We start from the raw sequence: 26,258 nt of genomic DNA, 5'->3' as shown, positions 1-26,258 counted from the left end.
GACCCGGGAGTTCAGCAGTTACCCATTCACACTGCAGTGACCCGTGTCGACCCGGCAAAATACCGGGTTATTGATGCAGTGTGAACAAGGTATTACAGGTTGAGTCTCCCTTATCCAAAATGCTTGGGACCAGAGGTACTTTGGATATGGGATTTTTCCGTATTTTGGAATAATTGCATACCATAATGAGATATCATGGTTATGGGACCTAAATCTAAGCACAGAATGCATTTATGTTACATATACACCTTATATAAACAGCCTGAAGGTAATTTTAGACAATATTTTTTATAACATTGTGCATTAAACAAAGTGTGTCTTCATTCACACAATTCATTTATGTTTCATATACACCTTATATACACAGCCTGAAGGTCATGTAATACAATATTATTAATAACTTTGTGTATTAAACAAAGTTTGTGTACATTAAGCCATCAAAAAACAAAGGTTTCACAATCTCACTCTCACTCAAAAAAGTCCATATTTCGGAATATTCCGTATTTCGGAATATATGGATATGGGATACTCAACCTGTACTGTGCAGACCATTCGGCTCTATAGAATAATAACCCCACCCCACCGCCCCATATATCATACACAGTGTGTGCTGGGAGCCAATATTCCTCCATGTATCACTATATACAGTTCTGTCCTGTATAATAATAACAGCCCAATAACCCACAGGTCAGTGTACAGACCCCTCTGCTCTCTGTATTACACCAGCACAATTGTCACTGTGTACAGAGCCTCACCCGCCCTCTGTACATCATCCCAATTCACACCAATTCACACAGGAAAAATGGCGGCTGAGTCTCTAGCCCCGCCCCCTTTGCATCCTCGATCTTGGCAGGCTGCGGCTGGCTAGAAGACTACAAGATGATGGCCGCCGCTGGTTGCATTGTAGTAGCGTTGGCCGCACTGCCCGTGTATAGAGAGAGAGCAGCCACTAGAGAGACGGGGGCGCTAATGTCCCTATCACCGCGCAGGACACTCACTAGGCTGCACTGTAGGGAGAGAATGCGCAGCAGCAGGAGGAGGAGGAGGAGGCGCTGTACCGGAAGTCACCACATTTCATTGGCAGCGCCACAGTCACTAGAGTAAAATCATGTACTATTACAACTGTCCTTGCTTCCTGAATCGGCGGCCATTTTTCAGTGGTCTCCAGCAGAAGAAACCGGCAGCGAACGAATGCAGCGCGTGAGACGCGGCAGTGAGGGTGAGTATGACGGGATGTGGCGCAGTGAGGATGGTCTTGGTGCGGTGGGTGGGAAGGAATTTCCTATTACATGGTGCATGTACTGTGTCGTAACTTGTGGGTTATATCATTAAAAACAAGTTGGAGAAAGGACCCCTGACGTCACCAGGAGAGGAGACACGTCACCTGGGGGTGGAGCCATGCCTGAAATCATACCTCCCAACATGACCCTCTCCAGGAGGGACAGAATGCTTTGCTCCTGGACTTCCCTCTTACTGCATGATTGCCATCACCAATGCTGAAACACCTTTCTTATCCATTAACCTGTACAAAACAGGTGCCAGCAATCATACATTAAGAGAAAAGTCCAGCAGCAGAGCATTGTGTCCCTCCTGGAGAGGGTCATGTTGGAAGGTATGCTGAAATGTACCCTCGTGGGCTCGCTTCACTCGCCATGTTTTGCGCTTGGGGTGGCTCTCTCCAGTCTCCACTCGTCACTGGGATACTAAAGGGAGTAGTTGGTGGCGTGGATAGTGGAAGAACTATCCCGCTGGCCTAGCTCCTCCCTCTGATATCAGAGGTTCTTTCTCTAACTTGGGCCCAGATTTATCAAGCCTTGGAGAGTAAAAAAATTGCACAGTGATAAAGTACCAGCCAATCGGCTCGTAATTTCCTTGCTGCAGGCTGGGTTGGAAAAATGACAGAAGCTGATTGGTTGGTTCTTTATCACCGTGCAATTTATCACTCTTTCAGTCTTAATAAATCTGGGCTTTGGTTCTAGCATCTACCGTAACTTGTGAGTTGTGGGTAAGGGTGCAAATATATACTCTGGCCCTGCCTTAAATTCATAACATGCCCGACAGCAGAGGGAGCCAGGGAGAGGCAGTGGGTGACAACTAGAGGGTGAAACCAGGGAGAAAGTTGAAGGGCGTGGGTGAGAGGAAAAGGCAGTAGTTGCCAGGGAGAGGGTGATGGAGACAAGGAGAGGGTAACCGAGACAAGTAGTGGGTGACTAGCAGAGGCTGACAAAGGCAATTAGTGGGTGATGCCAGGGAGAGGATGTTGGAGACAAGTAGTGGGTGCCACCAGGGAGAGCGTGACAGACAAGTATTGGGAGACATGTAGTGGGTGATGCCAGTGAGAGGGTGACAGACAAATAGTGGGTTAAAGTAAAGGATAACAGAGAGAAGGTGTCAGAGATTGATATTGGGTGACGCCAGGGAGAGGATGACAGACAAGTTGTGGGTGAAGGGGAGAGGGTGTCGGAGACCAGTAGTGGGTGACGCCAGGGATAGGGTGACAGACAAGTAGTGGGAGACAGGGAGATGGCGTCGGAGACGAGTAGTGGGTGACGCCATGGAGAGGGTGACAGACAAGTAGTGGGTGATAGGGAGACAGAGACAATTAGTGAGTTACGGAGAAAGTAATGGAGAGAAGTAGTGGGTGACAGGGAGAGGGTGATGGAGACAAGTAGTGGATGACAGGGAGAGGGTGACAGTCAAATAGTGGGTGACAGGGAGAGAGGGTGATGGAGACAAGTAGTTGGCGACAGGGAGAGGGTGACAGACAAATAGTCAGTGACAGGGAAAGGTTGTCGGTCACAAGTAGTCAGTGACACCAGGGAGAGGGGTACAGAGACTGGTTACACCACAGAGAAGGCAACAGGCAGTGTGTGACAAATGCATTACAATTTGCTTACCTGGGTCCAGAGCTGCAAACGTGGAAGGAGACTCCTCTATGGTTTATAATGCCGTAGACAGTCACCTGATTCCCGGGGCCGGTGGCTAGGACAGCCTCTGGCCAGGAGAGAGGAGCTGGTGGAGCTGTGGTCAGAGCATTGAGAAGAAAGGAGATTGTAGCTCCTCCTCTTCCGACGACTGGAACGGCTTCAATTTGCTGCTACTCACTCACTGTTACTTGAGGCGTGGAGCAATTTCCGGCAGCAGCATACAGTGAGTCAGTGTGACTCATTGTAATGCCGGTGACTGGGAACCCCTTCTATGCGGCGGTCGCTGGTGCAATGCTGCTAGTTCCGCAGCAGGGTGTGTATAATTTGGGATAAAGGGCTAGTCATTGGCCATCAATGGTATCTGGCTGATGTAGCATGATTCTGTCATGGTGGTTAAACAGATTAGGGACTACCATCAATGTTTTTTTTCTTTTTTTTCTTACTGTTTAAAGAGGGCTGCTACATGGGGAGGGTCCGATGGTCATTATCGGGCTATCCAATTATAGTCCATTTTTATTGTTTGAAAAAGGACCTGCTATCGTGCGATAACACATGGGATCCTGAATAAGTTCCTGATCCCATGTGTTATTGCGGCTCCAAGGGCTGTTTATTGGGGATTGCTTTGTTTGCCTCAGCATAATACAGTAACGATAAGTGCCGGTTATCTGGGCTAATTGGATAAATTACCACTGCTAATAGGATACCCCCAAAGAATAATTATCTACCATGGTGGACGCGCTGATGGTCATCCCTATTGTACTGTGTTCTGTGGTTGGTGAGTAGGTGCGTGTTAATATGTGGGGGGTGCCATGTGACTGCTATACGTGTGTGGATTGTTAATAGTCTAGGGATGTACTTCATTTATCTGCCTGTTAGTAGGCTGGAGAGGGGTGGGATGTGGCCGCTGTACATGTGCTTGTACGTTTTCTGGGGTGTGATGTGATTGCGTTTCTGAATAGGCCGCTGATGTTGTTTTAAGCTAGTTGCAGCTTTAAATTTATAACTGTCTTATCAGAATTGTGCTAGCTCCCGTAAGTTGTGGCCTATTACATTTGGCCCCAGTACAGAGACCCAGTCTGACAGTACTTCCAATCAGTTGTCCTGGTGAGGAGATTTTAAACTTTTTCACAATGGCAGAAGAGGAGTAAGTGCTCCATGCGTGCGGCGTTGACGTCACTGACACTGATCGGAAGTCGGCCAGGGGAAGAGAGAGAAGAGTGTGAGCCGGCTGGGGGAGCGAAGAAATGCAGGATGAGAACGCCTCTTCTCTGCTCTTCTCCATTTCTGTAGGTACGAATACGCATAACCCCACCTAGAGATGGCGGTATGTTTCTCAAAAAAGTAGAGCAAAACTTTGCTTTCTCCTCTATATAAATACCATTCCTGCACAGCCCCCATTACATCCAATGGGGTCTGCAGGATCCGAATGGAGTAATGAAAAGATGGAAAAATCAGTGCACTATTGTAAGGCTGTGAGATTATCATGCATAGCCAACGAGCCAGGGTTTGTTAGCTGGCCAACTGCGCTTGTGGAATCCATAGAGGACAAAGAGTCAATCCGTTTTCCGAATGGAACTAGTACGGCCCACGTAGATTTGCAGAGCACGGACCACATCCAAGGAGGCCTGCCCCGCGGAAAGGCCAGGTGTATGGAAGGCCGAAACAACAGTTTACTCATTGAGATTGGGGAGGTAGCCCTGTTTGGTCCATAGGACGCACCTGTCATGATGAAAAATAAAAAATGGGGATCGGCATGAAATTGCTCCCAAGTCTGAGACCCTGCATGCTGAGGTGATAGCCAGAAGAGAAAGAGTATTTGCGGTTAACTACTTGAGGTCAACAGAGTCTAATTGTTCAACAGGAGACTGTTGCACGAAGAACTAAAGACAAATACCAAAGAGCCACTGGAGGGACATAGGGAGGTGGAATCCGGAGTACCCCCTGAAGGAAGATATGCACATTCAGCAATTGAGCAATTCTTCTCTGGAACCAGGTAGACAGAGCTGAGACCTGTTCCTTAAGGAAAGCAAGGTGGAGGCCCATGTCAAGTCCCAGATGCAGAAAAGCCAGGAGTCTAGATATCCAAAAAACTAGAGAAACATAGTGATTTGGAGGGGATCAGTATGAGATCCCAGCGGTCAGGAGACCTTTGGTCGCCACAGGGTTCTATTCCCCCTCAGGTGGTGGCGTGGACCACCACCCAGTAGGGATAACCAGCCGACGGTAGGGTCTCTGACCGCCAGTATTTCAACGGGTGTCGGGATTCCAGCGTTGTTACCCTGACTTTCCCGGGATCCCGACAGATGGTCAATTGACTGCCTCCCCGGTGGAGCGCACCACTGGAAGTATATGGTAATAGATACAAGCTAACGCTGGCTTCCGCACTCGGAGCATAGTTTGAATCATCGAACGGGAGAATCCTTGATCCCTTAAGAGTGATGACTGAAGAGCTACGCCGTCAAAGACGGGCGAGCTAGATCCGGGTGTAGACAGGGATCTTGTAACAAGAAGTCCGGTCGCAGAGGAAGTGGAAATGGTACGTCTATGGAGAGACTGAAGATTCATGAACCAGTGGCATCTGGGCCATGCTGGAGCAATTTAGATCACTGTTCCACCTTCCTCTTTGAATTTGCTTAGTACTCTGGGTAGGAGAGATACCGGATGAAAGAGATATGCCAGACAGAAGGACCATTTGACTGTTAAGGTGTTTGCAAATGGCTGCGTTTGGTTCCCTTGTGGGTATAGTATGTTGTAGTTGAGTCTGGAGGCCACAAGGTCCACTTCCTGTAGACCCTATTTGTCCACCAGAAGCTAAAAGATTTCTGGATGTAGAGACCACTGTCTGGTGACTGAGGAAGTCTGCTTCCCAGTTGAGGACTCCCGGGATGTACACCGCAGAGATGGCTGGTAGATGGCATTCCACCCAGGCGAGAAACCTTGAAGAAGGTTCTGAGCCAAAGTTCTTTCTGCTGGGGTCCAATGGATCTGAAAGGATCGACTGCTGGCGACAGCTCTCCACGCACGGAGGCTGTCATCCATAGTGAGAAGAAACCTGTCCGGAATCTAGAATGGATGAACCTTGTCCAGGTTGGAGGTTTGCAGCCACCAGAAGAGGGACATCTGAATATCCTGAGGCAGTACAATCATCTGGGATTTGATCTGTTTGGAGTGTTTATTCCACCTAGTGAGTATCAGGCATTGTAGAGGCCTGGAGTGGAATTGGGCATATTTCACCATATCAAAGGTATGTGCCTTGGAGACCAGGGTCTGCATTGTGTATGCGCAGATGTAGTGCTGCTATCTTGTTCGCAGGAAGGATGATGTGTTATACTTGAGCATCTAGCAGAGCTCCGAAATGGAGCATCCTCTGAGATGGGATGAGCGAGGACTTGTTCCAGTTAATTAGCCTACTGTAACTCTGGAGGAATGCCATGGTCTCCTGGAGATGATGGTTGAGGACCTCCAGAGAGTCTGCCAAAAGAAAGAGGTCATCCAGGTAAAAGAGTATTCAGATTCCCTGCCGACAAAGGTGACCAGCCATCACCATCATGAGTTTGGTAAATACCCTCGGGGCCATGAAAAAGGCTGAAGGGTAGGGCCTGCAACTGGAAATGCTTATGGAGAACAGGAAAGTGGAGGTACACCTGATTAGAGGGTGCTATAGGTACATGTTGGTAAGCATCCTGTATATCCAGTGAAACCAAAAAGTCTCCAGGCCACATAACTAGGACAATGGAGCGGAGGGTTTCCATACAAAACCTGTGTGCTTTGAGATAATTGTTCAGTAATTTGAGATTGAGGATGATCCGATGAAACCCATTGGGTTTCTGAACCAAGAAGAGTGTTGAACAAAGGCCCTTGTCCGTTGAGACATGGGGACAGGAATTATCATGCCTGATTATAGTAAGGAGTAAATAACTTCAAGTCTGTTGGAGGACTAGTATGAAAATATTTACTGGGAGGGCACCTCAGGAAGGGGAGAGCTTACCCGTGGGTGACCACTTCCTGTACCCAGGCATCCATTGTGACCTGATGCCAAAAATGGGTGAACTGAAGACGTTGCCCTCCCACCGTGGCCTTGCAACATATGGTGAAAGGCAGCAGATGAGACTTCGAGCCTCTGCACACAGGCATTAAACCTGTCTATTCATTGTGGAGAGACAGGCGGAGCCGGTATGGGTTGATATATCTCTAGCAGCAACTGTGGGGGCAGATGCATAAGGGGAGCTATGACCGGTGCTGCATTATGGTCCGCAATTTTGGACAGCATCTGGGAAAAAGAACCCAAGAAGGCGACTGGCCAGGTGGAGCATACCAAGTGGTACACTGACCATCTTGCAAAACATCCTGTGGAGATAAACCTACTGAAGGTTCTAGAGGACCAGGGTAGGGGCCAGAGCCTGTTTAGGTCCCTTGCCTTTGCCAAACTTACTGTAGTTGCAGGGAAAGATGTACACAGAATATGGCAATGTGCAGTATGTAACACCATATAGTATCTGACAATATGTTTCCACAAATACAGTGTCTTGTAATGTGGATCACAGAAAATCCTGTACACACCAAGTATTTGAGGGTTACTGAGAGAAATAGGGAAAGCTATATAAATGAGTAAGAAAAGGCAATATAGCTCTAGCGAAGCTCCATGGGAGTGAAATGCATATTGGATGCGCCGTGTGTGTGGTCTTAAAAAAGAAACTATGTACTAATCACTTTTTGATATATGTGGTGCTCAAAAATGGATCTGACATTTTAATTGCAAATGAGTAGGAGACAGGGAAACTCCTGATTATTCCTAAACATGGTGAACACATACAAGCACTATAGCAGGCAGTATATGTTACTAGCATACAGACGAATATTAACTTTATCTAACCACAACACAACTGTTATATGAGAGGTGGTTTGGCAGCATAGATCAATAGTGCAAAACAAAATTTCTGCAGCAGGGTACACTGTGTTCCACAGAAAACATTGGGGTGTAGAGTGGATCTTGATCCAGAGGCACCAACAGGCTAAAGCTTTAGGCTGTCCCAGGATGTATCGGGGCCTCCTCTATAACCCCGTCCTCCAGGCACTATGAGCTCAGTTTCGAGTTGGTGCCTGTAGCAACAGGTCATCTAACAGGGGGGCTGCGCTGGGCAGCCCTGAAGAAAGCTTTCTAAGAAGACTTAATGGGCCACAGCACTGATATGTCAGGGTGACATTCAGCGCTGCGTCTTCATCACCTCCCAAGCGGCATTGCATACTCCCGTGGCCTGTTCCCAGGTACTTTTGGAGGAGACGCTACGGCTTTAGGCATACGGCCGCAGATGCTCTCCTGGTTTGCATGGCTGGCGTTGTCTAGAGAGATGGATTGCGACGCTGGCGTGGATACTGTCACTGAGCAGTTACCCCACTAGACCACCAGGGCAATAGAGCACAGGTCGGGTGTACTAACGCCCCATTTAATAAGGCTCGATAGTACCTGGGGTGAAAGACCAGCATAGGGGAGTCTCCGTTTGACCTGTAGCCCCTCCCCGGCCCAGGGTGACATCTACTGCAGATTTTCCCGCCCTGGTGCTGCCTCACACTCTCCCTCATTCCCTGACTGAGACGCTGGGTGCCATCTTATAAGCATAGTTGCGGCTGGTCTCTGGGACTGCAGTGCAAGGTCTCCCTTGTAAAGCCGCCTGTATACAGCACTGTGACTTTTCAAACACTCAAGTATGCTACATGTCTATATACAGACCGCGTTCAATAAGAAAAACTGTACAATTACAGAATATATTGTACGAGTATTCTGATACGTACAGTGATCGCAAAATACGCGTTATAGCGCGTTTTTACGCGCTACAGAAGAAGAGGGACTCACTTTTTAAATATGAGCGGGTCCTGCAGGACGCGCTATGATGCAGTCCTGTGTGTGCCTCAACCAATACTGAAAATAAGAATTTACTTACCGATAATTCTATTTCTCATAGTCCGTAGTGGATGCTGGGACTCCGTCAGGACCATGGGGAATAGCGGGCTCCGCAGGAGACAGGGCACATCTAAATAAAGCTTTTAGGATCACATGGTGCGTACTGGCTCCTCCCCCTATGACCCTCCTCCAAGCCTCAGTTAGGTACTGTGCCCGGACGAGCGTACACAATAAGGAAGGATCTTGAATCCCGGGTAAGACTCATACCAGCCACACCAATCACACCGTACAACTTGTGATCTGAACCCAGTTAACAGTATGATAACAACAAATGAAGTAGCCTCTGAAAAGATGGCTCACAACAATAGTAATAACCCGATTTTTGTAACAATAACTATGTACAAGCATTGCAGACAATCCGCACTTGGGATGGGCGCCCAGCATCCACTACGGACTATGAGAAATAGAATTATCGGTAAGTAAATTCTTATTTTCTCTAACGTCCTAGTGGATGCTGGGACTCCGTCAGGACCATGGGGATTATACCAAAGCTCCCAAACGGGCGGGAGAGTGCGGATGACTCTGCAGCACCGAATGAGAGAACTCCAGGTCCTCCTTAGCCAGAGTATCAAATTTGTAAAATTTTACAAACGTGTTCTCCCCTGACCACGTAGCTGCTCGGCAAAGTTGTAATGCCGAGACCCCTCGGGCAGCCGCCCAAGATGAGCCCACTTTCCTTGTGGAGTGGGCCTTTACAGATTTAGGCTGTGGCAGGCCTGCCACAGAATGTGCAAATTGGATTGTGCTACAGATCCAACGAGCAATCGTCTGCTTAGACGCAGGAGCACCCATCTTGTTGGGTGCATACAGGATAAACAGCGAGTCAGATTTTCTGACTCCAGCCGTCCTTGAAATATATATTTTCAATGCTCTGACAACGTCCAGCAACTTGGAGTCCTCCAAGTCGCTAGTAGCCGCAGGCACCACAATAGGCTGGTTCAAGTGAAAAGCCGAAACCACCTTAGGGAGAAAATGAGGACGTGTCCGCAGTTCTGCCCTGTCCGAATGGAAAATCAGATATGGGCTTTTGTACGATAAAGCCGCCAACTCTGAAACTCTCCTGGCTGAAGCCAGGGCCAATAACATGGTTACCTTCCATGTAAGGTATTTTAAATCTACCGATTTTAGAGGCTCAAACCAATGAGATTTGAGAAAATTCAAAACTACGTTCAAATCCCACGGTGCCACTGGAGGCACCATTGGGGGTTGTATATGTAGTACACCTTTGACAAAAGTTTGTACTTCAGGAACTGACGCCAATTCCTTCTGGAAGAAGATTGATAAGGCCGAAATTTGAACTTTAATGGACCCCAATTTTAGGCCCATAGACAATCCTGCTTGCAGGAAATGTAAGAATCGACCCAATTGAAATTCTTCCGTTGGGGCCTTTTTGGCCTCACACCACGCAACATATTTTCGCCAAATGCGGTGATAATGTTGTACAGTCACTTCCTTCCTAGCCTTCATCAAGGTAGGAATAACTTCCTCTGGAATGCCCTTTTCTTTTAGAATCCGGCGTTCAACCGCCATGCCGTCAAACGCAGACGCGGTAAGTCTTGGAACATACAAGGTCCCTGCTGAAGCAGATCCCTTCTTAGAGGTAGAGGCCACGGATCCTCCGTGAGCATCTCTTGAAGTTCCGGATACCAAGTTCTTCTTGGCCAGTCCGGAGCCACTAGTATTGTTCTTACTCCCCTTTTCCGTATAATTCTCAGTACCTTTGGTATGAGAGGCAGAGGAGGGAACACATACACTGACTGGTACACCCACGGTGTTACCAGAGCGTCCACAGCTATTGCCTGAGGGTCTCTTGACCTGGCGCAATATCTGTCCAATTTTTTGTTGAGGCGAGACGCCATCATGTCCACCTTTGGTTTTTCCCAACGGTTCACAATCATGTGGAAGACTTCTGGATGGAGTCCCCACTCTCCCGGGTGAAGGTCGTGTCTGCTGAGGAAGTCTGCTTCCCAGTTGTCCACTCCCGGGATGAACACTGCTGACAGTGCTATGACATGATTTTCCGCCCAGCGCAGAATCCTTGCCGCTTCTGTCATTGCTCTTCTGCTTCTCGTGCCGCCTTGTCGGTTTACGTGGGCGACTGCCGTGATGTTGTCCGACTGGATCAACACCGGCTGACCCTGAAGCAGCGGTTTTGCCAGGCTTAGAGCATTGTAGATCGCTCTTAGCTCCAGTATATTTATGTGAAGGGACGTCTCCAGGTTTGACCACACGCCCTGGAAGTTCCTTCCCTGTGTGACTGCTCCCCAGCCTCGTAGGCTGGCATCCGTAGTCACCAGGACCCAGTCCTGTATGCCGAATCTGCGGCCCTCTAACAGATGGGCACTCTGCAACCACCACAGGAGAGACAACCTTGTTCTTGGTGACAGTGTTATCCGCTGATGCATGTGCAGATGCGATCCGGACCATTTGTCCAGCAGATCCCACTGAAATGTTCGTGCATGGAATCTGCCAAATGGAATTGCTTCGTAAGAAGCCACCATCTTTCCCAGGACTCTTGTGCATTGATGTACTGACACAGTTCCTGGTTTTAGGAGGTTCCTGACAAGTTCGGATAACTCCCTTGCTTTCTCCTCCGGGAGAAACACCTTTTTCTGAACCGTGTCCAGAATCATTCCCAGGAACAGCAGACGTGTTGTCGGGGTCAATTGAGATTTTGGAAGATTCAGAATCCACCCGTGTTGCTGAAGCACTACCTGGGTTAGTGCTACACCGACTTCCAGCTGTTCTCTGGACTTTGCCCTTATCAGGAGATCGTCCAAGTAAGGGATAATTAATACGCCTTTTCTTCGTAGAAGAACCATCATTTCGGTCATTACCTTGGTAAAGACCCGAGGAGCCGTGGACAAACCAAACGGCAGCGTTTGAAACTGATAATGACAGTCTTGTATCACGAACCTGAGATACCCTTGGTGTGAGGGGTAAATTGGGACATGCAGATAAGCATCTTTTATGTCCAGGGACACCATGAAGTCCCCTTCTTCCAGATTCGCTATCACTGCTCTGAGTGACTCCATCTTGAACTTGAATTTCTGTATGTACAGGTTCAAGGATTTCAGGTTTAGAATAGGTCTTACCGAACCGTCCGGCTTCGGTACCACAAATAGTGTGGAATAATACCCCTTTCCCTGTTGTAGGAGGGGTACCTTGACTATCACCTGCTGAGAATACAGCTTGTGAATGGCTTCCAATACCGACGTCCTTTCTGAGGGAGACGTTGGTAAAGCAGACTTTAGGAACCGGCGAGGGGGAGACCTTTCGAACTCCAACATGTAACCCTGAGATATTATCTGCAGGATCCACGGGTCCACTTGTGAGCGAGCCCACTGATTGCTGAAAATCTTGAGTCGACCCCCCACCGCTCCTGAGTCCGCTTGTAAAGCCCCAGCGTCATGCTGATGGCTTTGTAGAACCCGGGGCGGGCTTCTGGTCCTGGGCAGGGGCTGCTTGCTGCCCTCTCTTACCCTTGCCTCTGCTTCGCGGCAGATAAGACTGTCCTTTTGGTCGCTTGTTTTTATAGGAGCGAAAGGACTGCGGCTGAAAAGACGGTGTCTTTTTCTGTTGGGAGGGGGTCTGAGGTAAAAAAGTGGATTTGCCGGCAGTTGCCGTGGCCACCAGGTCCGAAAGACCGACCCCAAATAATTCCTCTCCTTTATATGGCAATACTTCCATATGCCTTTTGGAATCCGCATCACCTGACCACTGTCGCGTCCATAAACTTCTTCTGGCAGATATGGACATCGCGCTTACCCTTGATGCTAGAGTACAAATATCCCTCTGAGCATCTCGCATATAAAGAAACGCATCCTTTAATTGCTCTAGAGTCAATAAAATACTGTCCCTATCCAGGGTATCAATATTTTCAGTCAGGGAATCCAACCACACTACCCCAGCACTGCACATCCAGGCTGAGGCTATTGCTGGTCGGAGTATAACACCAGTATGTGTGTATATACTCTTCAGTGTAGTTTCCAGCCTCCTATCTGCTGGATCCTTGAGGGCGGCCGTATCAGGAGACGGCAACGCCACTTGCTTTGATAAACGTGTGAGCGCCTTATCCACCCTAGGGGGTGTTTCCCAGCGCGCCCTAACCTCTGGTGGGAAAGGGTATAATGCCAATAACTTCTTGGAAATTAGCAGTTTTCTATCTGGGTTAACCCATGCTTCATCACACACGTCATTCAATTCCTCTGATTCTGGAAAAGCTACAGGTAGTTTTTTCACCCCCCACATAATACCCCTTTTTGAGGTACCAGCAGTATCAGAGATCTGCAAAGCCTCCTTCATTGCCGTGATCATATAACGTGTGGCCCTATTGGAAAATACGTTTGTTTCTTCACCGTCGACACTAGATTCATCTGTGTCGGTACCCGTGTCGACTGACTGAGGTAAGGGACGTTTTACAGCCCCTGACGGTGTCTGAGACGCCTGAGCCGGTACTAACTGGTTTTCCGGCCGTCTCATTTCGTCAACTGACTTTTGTAATGTGCTAACATTATCACGTAATTCCATAACTAAAGCCATCCATTCCGGTGTCGACTCCCTAGGGGGTGACATCACCATTACCGGCAATTGCTCTGCCTCCACACCAACATCGTCCTCATACATGTCGACACACACGTACCGACACACAGCAGCCACACAGGGAATGCTCTAATCGAAGACAGGACCCTCTTAGCCCTTTGGGGAGACAGAGGGAGAGTTTGCCAGCACACACCAAAAGCGCTATAAATGTATATAAACAACCCTAGAAGGTGTTGTTTTTGATATAAGCGCTTTTAATATATCAATATCGCCAAATTATGCCCCCCTTCTCTTTGTTACCCTGTTTCTGTAGTGCAGTGCAGGGGAGAGTCCTGGGAGCCTTCCTCACAGCGGAGCTGAGCAGGAAAATGGCGCTGAGTGCTGAGGAGAATAAGCTCCGCCCCTTTTTCGGCGGGCTTTTCTCCCGGGTTTTAAGAAAACTGGCCTGGGTTAAATACATACATATAGCCTTAATGGCTATATGTGATGTATTTTTCGCCACTAAAGGTATTTAATATTGCTGCCCAGGGCGCCCCCAGCAGCGCCCTGCACCCTCCGTGACTGAATCAGTGAGACGTGTAGCAACAATGGCGCACAGCTGCAGTGCTGTGCGCTACCTTCATGAAGACTGAGGAGTCTTCTGCCGCCTGCTTTCCGGACCTCCGATCTTCAGCGTCTGTAAGGGGGGTCGGCGGCGCGGCTCCGGGACGAACCCCAGGATGACCTGTGTTCCGACTCCCTCTGGAGCTAAGTGTCCAGTAGCCTAAGACTCCAATCCATCCTGCACGCAGGTGAGTTGGAAATCTCTCCCCTAAGTCCCTCGATGCAGTGATCCTGTTGCCAGCAGGATTCACTGAGATTTAAACCTAAAAAAACTTTGTCTAAGCAGCTCTTTAGGAGAGCCACCTAGATTGCACCCTTCTCGGACGGGCACAAAAACCTAACTGAGGCTTGGAGGAGGGTCATAGGGGGAGGAGCCAGTACGCACCATGTGATCCTAAAAGCTTTATTTAGATGTGCCCTGTCTCCTGCGGAGCCCGCTATTCCCCATGGTCCTGACGGAGTCCCAGCATCCACTAGGACGTTAGAGAAATGCTATTGGCTGAGGCGCGCACAGGACTCACAGCGCGTCCTGCAGGACCTGCTTATTCCTCAGTAGCCGTCCTCCCTGTCACGCACCGCCGGCAACATGCCCCATCCGTCCTTATTGTAACGTAGATGAAGGGGTGGGCCCGTGTGTGTGAAACCAATAGCACATCCCTGCACACACGCTCCTCATTCTGGTCCAGCCCTGCGCTCCACCCTCTGTCTGCTGCTCCGGGTTGCTGTGGCCGGGGTGATGAGCCTGTGTGTGGGGATGTGCACGGCTCGTGAGACTATTCCACTGCTCCGGCTGCCGGCGGGGCTGAGTCCAGCAGGCGTAATGACATGCTGCTGTGCCCACCGTGGGGGAGAGTGTAGCGGCTGCACCGCGTGGTCTACTTCCTGGAAGACATGCACTGGTGAGTACGGGCCCTGGCAGTTGGGTGGTGTGATTCTGGCTGGGTGCTGACTGGCATCAGCATGGGCAACTGGCTGGTTCAGAGCTGTACGCAGGTCCGCATGAGCAGATATTGGCAAACACTGTGCTGTATGTATCTGCCTCTGCCATATACAGGCTGCGTGATCATGTGTGTATCATTTCAGGGTGGGAACCAGGATTGGTCTAGGCCGTTGGTTGACAGTAGATGCTAGATGCAAGTGGCCTAAGGGACCTTTTACGTCAGGGGAGGAGCCACGACACAAGGGGGAGGAGCTAGCACACCGGGATAGTTCCTCTACTATCCACGCCACCAACAATCGCTCGCCACAGAGCCTGCGAGGGTACGTTTTGGGTACCCTGTTCAGCCGTAGCTCCTCCCCCTGGTGATGTGTCTCCTCCCCTAGTGACATCAGAAGGTCTCTTCTCCCACTCAGATTTAGAACCAACCATTAGTTAACCCTGCAGTAGCTGACAGCAGGCGGGGAGCGGTATTTGTGGTGCGCTGTGCGGATTCTGAGTGGGAGAAGGGATCTTCTGATGTCACTAGGGGAGGAGACATGTCACCAGCGGGAGGAGCTACGGCCGAGCAGGGTACCCGAAAAGTACCCTTGCGGGCTTGCTTCACTCGCCACCTGATTACTAAAGGTAATAGTGGTGTGGATAGTAAAGGAACTATCCCGCTGGCCTAGCTCCTCCCCCTTGTGTCGTGGCTCCTATCCCTGACGTAAAAGGTCTCTTAGGCCATTTGAATTTAGCATCAACCGATTCTGTAGCGCTGTATAGTGTGTCTATCTCACCACTGCAACGTGAACAGAAGGGCCTGGTAACAGGGGGTATGGCGACACTGTCACCCATTCATATGACCACGGGGCACACATACATGCATACAGCCATCCCTGGTCCCTTTCCAATGCTGCTCTGTTCTCTTCCTCTCTGTCCTGTACAGCAGGAGGCAACCTGTGGCTCTCTCAGGCAATTAGTATGTAATGCCAGCACATGGGATCCCGGCATTCATGATACAAATGCCAGGATCTCGATGTATAAAATCCCAACAGGGTTGAGTATTTCCCCCTGCTCCCTACCCCCTCACGCTAACAATCTGTTCCCACAGCCTAACCTCCCCCTTTACTGCCTGACCCTAATCCCCCCTTCCTTTTCCTAAACCTAACCCACAGGCTGTGATTAAGGTCAGGATTCCAGCGTTGGTCTCCTGCCCCTGTAGAGTTCCAGCCTCCAAATTCTAACGGGTGTCGGGATTCCGACATCTTCACCGCATCACACCTACAGTACTTTGTGTTTTTTTTTATAGATAGTACCTCAGGTAATTCTGGATGTTAGAATAGAGAAAGCCTTTTACTGTCGGCATGCTGGCCATTGCATTATTATCATTTCTCTGACGTCCTAGTGGATGCTGGGGACTCCGTCAGGACCATGGGGATATAGCGGCTCCGCAGGAGACAGGGCACAATAATAAAAGCTTTAGGATCAGGTGGTGTGCACTGGCTCCTCCCCCTATGACCCTCCTCCAAGCCTCAGTTAGATTTTTGTGCCCGACGAGAAGGGTGCAATCTAGGTGGCTCTCCTGAGCTGCTTAGAATAAAAGTTTAAGTTAGGTTTTTTATTTTCAGTGAGTCCTGCTGGCAACAGGCTCACTGCTACGAGGGACTTAGGGGAGAGAAGAAAACTCACCTGCGTGCAGGATGGATTTGCTTCTTAGGCTACTGGACACCATTAGCTCCAGAGGGAGTCGGAACACAGGTCTCACCCTGGGGTTCGTCCCGGAGCCGTGCCGCCGACCCCCCTTGCAGATGCCGAAGTTGAAGAGGTCCAGAAACAGGCGGCAGAAGACTTTCAGTCTTCATAAGGTAGCGCACAGCACTGCAGCTGTGCGCCATTGTTGTCAGCACACTTCACCAACAGTCACCAACTGTCACTGAGGGTGCGGGGCGCTGGGGGGGGCGCCCTGGGCAGCAATGTATAATACCTTTTTATGGCTAAAATACATCACATATAGCCCTTGAGGCTATATGGATGTATTTAACCCCTGCCAGATCTCACAAACTCCGGGAGAAGAGCCCGCCGAAAAGGGGGCGGGGCCTATTCTCCTCAGCACACGGCGCCATTTTCCTGCTCAGCTCTGCTGTGAGGAAGGCTCCCAGGCTCTCCCCTGCACTGCACTACAGAAACAGGGTTAAAACAGAGAGGGGGGGCACTTATTTGGCGATATGATTACATATATAAAAATGCTATAAGGGAAAACACTTGTATAAGGGGTTGTCCCTGTATAATTATAGCGTTTTTGGTGTGTGCTGGCAAACTCTCCCTCTGTCTCCCCAAAGGGCTAGTGGGGTCCTGTCCTCTGTCAGAGCATTCCCTGTGTGTGTGCTGTGTGTCGGTACGTGTGTGTCGACATGTAGGAGGACGATGTTGGTGAGGAGGCGGAGCAAATTGCCTGTATTGGTGATGTCACTCTCTAGGGAGTCGACACTGGAATGGATGGCTTATTTAGGAATTACGTGATAATGTCAACACGCTGCAAGGTCGGTTGACGACATGAGACGGCCGGCAAACAAATTAGTACCTGTCCAGGCGTCTCAGACACCGTCAGGGGCTTGTAAAAACGCCCATTTACCTCAGTCGGTCGACACAGACACAGACACGGACACTGACTCCAGTGTCGACGGTGAAGAAACAAACGTATTTTCCTTTAGGGCCACACGTTTCATGTTAAGGGCAATGAAGGAGGTGTTACATATTTCTGATACTACAAGTACCACAAATAAGGGTATTATGTAGGGTGTGAATAAACTACTTGTAGTTTTTCCTGAATCAGATAAATTAAATGAAGTGTGTGATGATACGTGGGTTTCCTCCGATAGAAAATTATTGGCGCTATACCCTTTCCCGCCAGAAGTTAGGGCGAGTTGGTAAACACACCTTAGGGTGAATAAGGCGCTCACACGCTTATAAAAACAAGTGGCGTTACCGTCTCCAGATACGGCAGCCCTCAAGGAGCCAGCTGATAGGAAGCTGAAAAATATCCTAAAAGTATATACACATATACTGGTGTTATACTACGACCAGCAATCGCCTCAGCCTGGATGTGCAGCGCTGAGGGGGCTTGGTCGGATTTCCTGACTGAAAATATTGATACCCTTGACAGGGACAAGATTTTATTGACTATAGAGCATTTTAAGGATGCATTTCTATATATGCGAGATGCGCAGAGGGATATTTGCATTCTGGCATCAAGAGTAAATGTGATGTCCATATCTGCCAGACGACAGTGGTCAGGTGATGCAGATTCCAGACGGCACATGGAAGTATTGCCGTATAAAGGGGCGGTCCATCGGACCTGGTGGCCATGGCAACAGCTGAAAAATCCACCTTTTGTTACCCCAAGTCACATCTCAGCAGAAAAGGACACAGTCTTTTCAGTCTCAGTCCTTTCGTCCCCATAAGGGCAGGCGGGCAAAAGGGCCAGTCATATCTGCCCAGGGGTAGAGGAAAGGGAAGAAGACTGCAGCAGGCAGCCCATTCCCAGGAACAGAAGCCCTCCACAGCTTCTGCCAAGTCCGCAGCATGACGCTGGGGCCGTACAAGCGGACTCAGGTGCGGTAGGGGGTCATCTCAAGAGTTTCAGCACGCAGTGGGCTCACTCACAAGTGGACTCCTGGATCCTTCACGTAGTATCCAAGGTGTACATTGGAAATTCGAGACGTCTCCCCCTCACAAGTTCCTGAAGTCTGCTTTACCAACGTCTCCCTCCGACAGGGAGGCAGTATTGGGAACAATTCACAGGCTGTATTCCCAGCAGGTGATAATCAAAGTACCCCTTCTACAACAAGGGAAGGGGTATTATTCCACACTATATTGTGGTACTGAAGCCAGACGGCTAGGTGAGATCTGAAATATTTGAACACTTACATACAAGCGTTCAAATCAAGATGGAGTCACTCAGAGCAGTGATAGCGAACCAGGAAGAAGGGGACGATATGGTGTCACTGGATATCAGGGACGTTTACCTACATGTCCAAATTTGCCCTTCTCACCAAGGGTACCTCAGGTTCGTGGTACAGAACTGTCACTATCAGTTCAGACGCTGCCGTTTGGATTGTCCACGGCACCCCGGGTCTTTACCAAGGTAATGGCCGAAATGATGATTCTTCTTAAAAGAAATATGGACGCTTTCCTGATAAGGGCAAGGTCCAGAGAACAGTTGGAGGTCGGAGTAGCACTATCTTAAGTAGTTCTACGACAGCACGAGTGGATTCTAAATATTCCAAAATCGCAGTTTTTTCCGACGACACGTCTACTGTTCCTAGGGATGATTCTGGACACAGTCCAGAAAAGGATGTTTTCTCCCGGAGAAGAAAGCCAGGGAGTTATCCGAGCTAGTCAGGAACCTCCTAAAACCAGGAAAAGTATCAGTGCATTATTGCACAAGGATCCTGTGAAAAATGGTGGTTTCTTACAAAGCGATCCCATTCGGTAGATTTCACGCAAGAACCTTTACGTGGGATCTGCTGGAAAAATGGTCCGGATCGCATCTTCAGATGCATCAGCGGATAACCCTGTCTCCAAGGACAAGGGTGTTTCTTCTGCGGTGGCTGCAGAGTGCTCATCTATGAAAGGGCCGCAGATTCGGCATTCAGGACTGGGTCCTGGTGACCACGGATGCCAGCCTGAGTGGCTGGGGAGCAGTCACACAAGGAAAAAATTTCCAGAGAGTGTGATCGAGTCTGGAGACTTCTCTCCACATAAATATACTGGAGCTAAGGGCAATTTACAATGCTCTAAGCTTAGCAAGACCTCTGCTTCAAGGTCAGCCGGTATTGATCCAGTGGGACAACATCACGGCAGTCGCCCACGTAAACAGACAGGGCGGCACAAGAAGCAGGAGGGAAATGGCAGAAACTGCAAGGATTCTTCGCTGGGCGAAAAATCATGTGATAACACTCTCAGCAGTGTTCATTCCGGGAGTGGAAAACTGGGAAGCAGACTTCCTCAGCAGGCATGACCTCCACCCGGGAGAGTGGGGACTTCATCGGGAAGTCTTCCACATGATTGTAAACCGTTGTGAAAAACCAAAGGTGGACATGATGGCGTCCCGCCTGAACAAAAAACTAGATATTGCGCCAGGTCAAGGGACCCTCAGGCAATAGCGGTGGACGCTCTGGTAACACTGTGGATGTACCAGTCAGAGTATGTGTTCCCTCCTATGCCTCTCATACAAAAAGTACTGAGAATCATAAGAGGGCGATGAGTAAGAATGATACTCGTGGTTCCGGATTGGCCAAGAAGGACTTGGTACCCGAAACTTCAAGAGATGTTCACGGAAGACCCGTGGCCTCTACCTTTAAGAAAGGACCTGCTCCAGCAGGGGCCTTGTCTGTTCCAAGACTTACCGCGGCCGCGTTTGACGGCATGGCGGTTGAACGCCGGATCCTGAAAGGGCATTCCAGATGAAGTCATCCCTACCCTGGTCGAAGACAGGAAGGATGTAACCGCAAAACATTTTCACCGCATTTGGCGAAGATATGTTGCGTGGTGTGAGGCCAAGAAGGCCCCTACAGAGGAATTCCAACTGGGTCGTTTCCTACATTTCCTGAAAACAGGACTGTCTATGGGCCTAAAATTAGGGTCCATTAAGGTTCAAATTTCGGCCCTGTCGAATTTCTTCCAGAAATAACTGGCTTTAGTGCCTGACGTTCAGATGTTTGTAAAAGGGGTACTGCATATACAGCCTCCTTTTGTGCCCCAGTGGCACCTTGGGATCTCAATGTTGTTTTGAGTTTCCTAAAGTCACATTGGTTTGAACCACTCACCACTGTGGACTTAAAATATCTCACATGGAAGGTGACGATGCTATTAGCCCTGGCTTCAGCCAGGCGTGTGTCAGAATTGGCGGCTTTATCATATATAAAGCCCTTACTTAATTTTTCATTCTGACAGGGCAGAATTGAGGACTCGTCCTCAATTTCTCCTTAAGGTGTTTTCTGTTTTTCACATGAACCAACCTATTGTGGTACCTGCGGGTACTAGGGACTTGGAGGACTCCAAGTTACTTGACGTTGTCAGGGCCCTGAAAAATATGTTTCCAGGAAGGCTGGAGTCAGAAAATCTGACTCGCTGTTTAGCCTGTATGCACCCAACAAGATGGGTGCTCCTGCTTCTAAGCAGACGATTGCTCGCTGGATTTGTAATACAATTCAGTTTACACATTCTGTGGCAGGCCTGCCACAGCCAAAATCGGTAAAAGCCCATTCCAAAAGGAAGGGGGCTCATCTTGGGCGACTGCCCGAGGGGTCTCGGCTTTACAACTTTGCCGAGCAGTTACTTGGTCAGGGGAAAACACGTTTGCTAAATTCTACAAATTTGATACCCTGGCTGAGGAGGACATGGAGTTCTCTCATTCGGTGCTGCAGGGTCATCCGCACTCTCCCGCCCGTTTGGGAGCTTTGGTATAATCCCCATGGTCCTGACGGAGTCCCCAGCATCCACTAGGACGTCAGAGAAAATAAGATTTTACTTACCGATAAATCTATTTCTCGTAGTCCGTAGTGGATGCTGGGCGCCCATCCCAAGTGCGGATTGTCTGCAATACTTGTACATAGTTATTGTTACAAAAATCGGGTTATTCTTGTTGTGAGCCATCTTTTCAGAGGCTCCTTCGTTGTTATCATACTGTTAACTGGGTTCAGATCACAGGTTGTACGGTGTGATTGGTGTGGCTGGTATGAGTCTTACCCGGGATTCAATATCCTTCCTTATTATGCACGCTCGTCCGGGCACAGTATCCTAACTGAGGCTTGGAGGAGGGTCATAGGGGGAGGAGCCAGTGCACACCACCTGATCCTAAAGCTTTTATTATTGTGCCCTGTCTCCTGCGGAGCCGCTATATCCCCATGGTCCTGACGGAGTCCCCAGCATCCACTACGGACTACGAGAAATAGATTTATCGGTAAGTAAAATCTTATTTTATTTATAGCTCTACAATAATTAGAGGACAACAGACTGGGTCCTGCAGGACATGCTGTGAGTCAGAGTCCTGAGGAATGGTACTGGATGAGTTGCACACAGGACTCTGCCTCACAGGGTGCAATGCAGCACCTGGTCATTCCTCAGTGGCCATATCCCCTGTTAATCACCTCCTTTCCCACGAGTACTGCCCAAACTGCTTTCTACCCTTACCCCCAGCACATTTTGCCCCTAACCTCCTCTTGCACTGAGTACTGGCTTGACTGCTATCTACCTTTACCCCCTCCCTACCCCCATCACAACCCCATTTATTGCCTGGCCCTAACCCCTCGCCGCCGCACTGCCCCAACTGGTATCAGCCCCTACCCCCAGCACTTCTTGCCCCTAAAACTCTCCTTGTCGCCCAGCACTGTCCCATCTGTTTTCTGCCCTCATGCCCCCATAATATGTGACGGGACCCAGAAATAGTGGAATAGGACCCCAATTTTCTCTATCGTCCTACTGGATGCTGGGGTTCCTGAAAGGACCATGGGGAATAGCGGCTCCGCAGGAGACAGGGCACAAAAGTTAAGCTTTAGGATCAGGTGGTGTGCACTGGCTCCTCCCCCTATGACCCTCCTCCAAGCCTCAGTTAGATTTTTGTGCCCGGCCGAGAAGGGTGCAATCTAGGTGGCTCTCCTAAAGAGCTGCTTAGAATAAGTTTAGCTTAGGTTTTTTATTTTACAGTGAGTCCTGCTGGCAACAGGATCACTGCAACGAGGGACTTAGGGGAGAAGAAGTGAACTCACCTGCGTGCAGGATGGATTGGCTTCTTTGGCTACTGGACATTAGCTCCAGAGGGACGATCACAGGTACAGCCTGGATGGTCACCGGAGCCTCGCCGCCGGCCCCCTTGCAGATGCTGAAAAGAGAAGAAGGTCCAGAATCGGCGGCAGAAGACTCCTCAGTCTTCTTAAGGTAGCGCACAGCACTGCAGCTGTGCGCCATTGCTCTCAGCACACTTCACACGGCAGTCACTGAGGGTGCAGGGCGCTGGGAGGGGGGCGCCCTGGGAGGCAATGTAAACCTATTTTTTGGCAAAAAAATACCTCACATATAGCCTCCGGGGGCTATATGGAGATATTTAACCCCTGCCAGAATCCGTTGAAGAGCGGGAGACGAGCCCGCCGAAAAAGGGGCGGGGCCTATCTCCTCAGCACACAGCGCCATTTTCCCTCACAGAAAGGCTGGAGGGAAGGCTCCCAGGCTCTCCCCTGCACTGCACTACAGAAACAGGGTTAAAACAGAGAGGGGGGGCACTAATTTGGCGTTAGAAATATATATAAAGATGCTATAAGGGAAAACACTTATATAAGGTTGTCCCTATATAATTATAGCGTTTTTGGTGTGTGCTGGCAAACTCTCCCTCTGTCTCTCCAAAGGGCTAGTGGGTCCTGTCCTCTATCAGAGCATTCCCTGTGTGTGTGCTGTGTGTCGGTACGTGTGTGTCGACATGTATGAGGACGATGTTGGTGAGGAGGCGGAGCAATTGCCTGTAATGGTGATGTCACTCTCTAGGGAGTCGACACCGGAATGGATGGCTTATTTAGGGAATTACGTGATAATGTCAACATGCTGCAAGGTCGGTTGACGACATGAGACGGCCGACAAACAATTAGTACCGGTCCAGACGTCTCAAAAACACCGTCAGGGGTTTAAAACGCCCGTTTACCTTAGTCGGTCGACACAGACACAGACACGGACACTGAATCCAGTGTCGACGGTGAATAAACAAACGTATTCCTTATTAGGGCCACACTTTAAGGGCAATGAAGGAGGTGTTACATATTTCTGATACTACAAGTACCACAAAGATGGGTATTATGTGGGAGTGAAAAAACTACCGTAGTTTTTCCTGAATCAGATAAAATAAAAGGAAGTGTGTGATGAGGCGTGGGTTTACCCCGATAGCAAATATTGGCGTTATACCTTTTCCCACCAGAAGTTAGGGCGCATTGGGAAACACCCCTTAGGGTGGATAAGGCGCTCACACGCTTATCATGTGGCGTTACCGTCTCTAGATACGGCCGCCCTCAAGGAGCCAGCTGATATGAAGCTGGAGTAATATCCTAAAAAGTATATACACACATAAGGTGGTTATACTGCGACCAGCGATCGCCTCAGCCTGGAAATGCAGTGCTGGGTTGGCTTAGTCGGATTCCCTGACTGAAAATATTTTAGTGATATAGAGCATTTAATAGGATGCAGTCTATATATATATATATATATATATATATATATATATGCGAGATGCACAGAGGGATATTTGCACTCTGGCATCAAGATAAGTGCGTTGTCCATATCTGCCAGAAGATGTTATGGACACGACAGTGGTCAGGTGATGCAGATCCCATACGGCACATGAAAGTATGGTCGTATAAAGGAGAGGAGGTACTTGGGGTCGGTCCATCGGACCTGGGGGCCACGGCAACAGCTGGGAAATCCAACCTTTTTACCCCAAGTCACATCTCAGCAGAAAAAGACACTGTCTTTTCAGCCTCAATCCTTCCGTTCCCATAAGGGCATGCGGGCAAAAGGCCAGTCATATCTGCCCAGACATAGAGGAAAGGGAAGTAGACTGCAGAAGGCAGCCCCTTTCCAGGAACAGAAGCCCTCCACCGAGTCTGCCAAGTCCTCAGCAGGACGCTGGGGCCGTGCAAGCTGACTCAGGTGAGGTGGGGGGTCGTCTCAAGAGTCTCAGCGTGCAGTGGGATCACTCGCAAGTTGACCCCTAGATCGTACAAAGTATTATCCCAGGGGTACAGTTTGGAGATTCAAGACATTTTTTCCTCGCAGGTTCCTGAAGTCTGCTTTACCAAAGGCTCCCTCCGACAGGGAGGCAGTATTGGGAAAAAATTCACAAGCTGTATTTCCAGCAGGTGATAATCAAAGTACCCCTCCTACAATCAAGGAAAAGGGTATTAGTCTTCCACACTATATTGTGGTACTGAAGCCAGACGGCTTGGTGAGACATATTCTAAATCTGAAAGCTTTGAACACTTACATACAAAGGTTCAAATCAAGATGGAGTCACTCAGAATAGTGATAGCGAACCGGAAAAAAGGGGACTATATGGTGTCCCTGGACATCAAGGATTACTTCCATGTCCAAATTTGCCCTTCTCAACAAGGGTACCTATGGTTCGTGGTACAGAACTGTCAATATCAGTTTCTGACGCTGCCGTTGAATTATCCACGGCACCCCGGGCCTTTACCAAGGTAATGGCCGAAAAGATGACTCTCTTCAAAGAAAAGGGCATCTTAATTATCCCTTACTTGGACGATATCCTGAAATGGGAAAGGTCCAGAGAACAGTGGGAGGTCGGAATAGCACTATCTAAAGTAGTTCTACGACAGCACGAGTGGATTCTAAATATTCCAAAAATCGCAGCGGTTTTCCGACGATACGTCTGCTGTTCCTAGGAATGATTCTGGGCATAGTCCAGAAAAAGGTGTTTCTCCTGGAGGAGAAAGCCAGGGAGCTATCCGAACTAGTCAGAAACCTCCTAAAACCAGGCCAAGTATCAGTGCATCAAGGCACAGGAGTCCTGGGAAAAATGGTGGCTTCTTACGAAGCAATTCCATTCGGCAGATCTCACGCAAAAAATTTTCAGGGGGATTTGCTGGACGAATGGTCCGGATCGCATCTTCAGATGCATCAGCAGATAATCCTGTCTCCAAGGACAAGGGTGTCTCTTCTGTGGGTGGCTGCAGAGTGCTCATCTTCTAGAGGACAGCACATTCAGCATTCAGGACTGTGTTCTGGTGACCACGGATGCCAGCCTGAGAGGCTGGGAAGCAGTCACACAGGGAAGAAATTTCCAAGGAGTGTGGTCAAGTCTGGAGACTTTTCTCCACATGAATATACTGGAGCTAAGAGCAATTTACAATGCTCTGAGCCTAGGAAGACCTCTGCTTCAAAGTCAGTCGGTGCTGATCTGGTCGGACATCATCATGGCAGTCGCCCACGTAAACAGACGGGGCGGCACAAGAAGCAGGAGGGCAATGACAGCAAGAACTTTTCGCTGAGCGAAAAATCATGTGATAACACTGTCAGCAGTGTTCATTCCGGGAGTGGAAAACTGAATTTCCTCAGCAGGAATGAATTCCACTCGGAAAAGTGGGAACTTCATCTGGAAGTTTCCACATGATTGTAAACCGTTGGGAAAGACCAAAGGTGGTCATAAGATGGCGTTTCACCTGAAGCGCCAGGTCAAGAGACCCTCAGGCAATAGCTGGGTCGCTCTGGTAACACCGTGGGTGTACCAGTCGGGTATGTGTTCCCTCCT

General features: G+C 49.2%; 1 protein-coding gene across 1 annotated transcript in view; it reads left to right on the top strand.

The window, feature by feature from the left end:
* The first annotated feature begins 793 nt into the window (after positions 1-793).
* LOC135054734 (zinc finger protein OZF-like) overlaps positions 794-26,258 on the top strand; it is a 114,821-nt gene continuing 89,356 nt past the window's right edge. The window contains exon 1 of the mRNA XM_063958029.1: positions 794-1,219. The gene's annotated coding sequence lies outside the window, so the exon portion shown is untranslated. The remainder of the gene's footprint in view (positions 1,220-26,258) is intronic.

Source organism: Pseudophryne corroboree, chromosome 3, assembly GCF_028390025.1.
Source record: "Pseudophryne corroboree isolate aPseCor3 chromosome 3, aPseCor3.hap2, whole genome shotgun sequence".
NCBI classification, from domain to species: domain Eukaryota; kingdom Metazoa; phylum Chordata; class Amphibia; order Anura; family Myobatrachidae; genus Pseudophryne; species Pseudophryne corroboree.
This window is presented reverse-complemented; position numbering and strand designations above follow the sequence as displayed.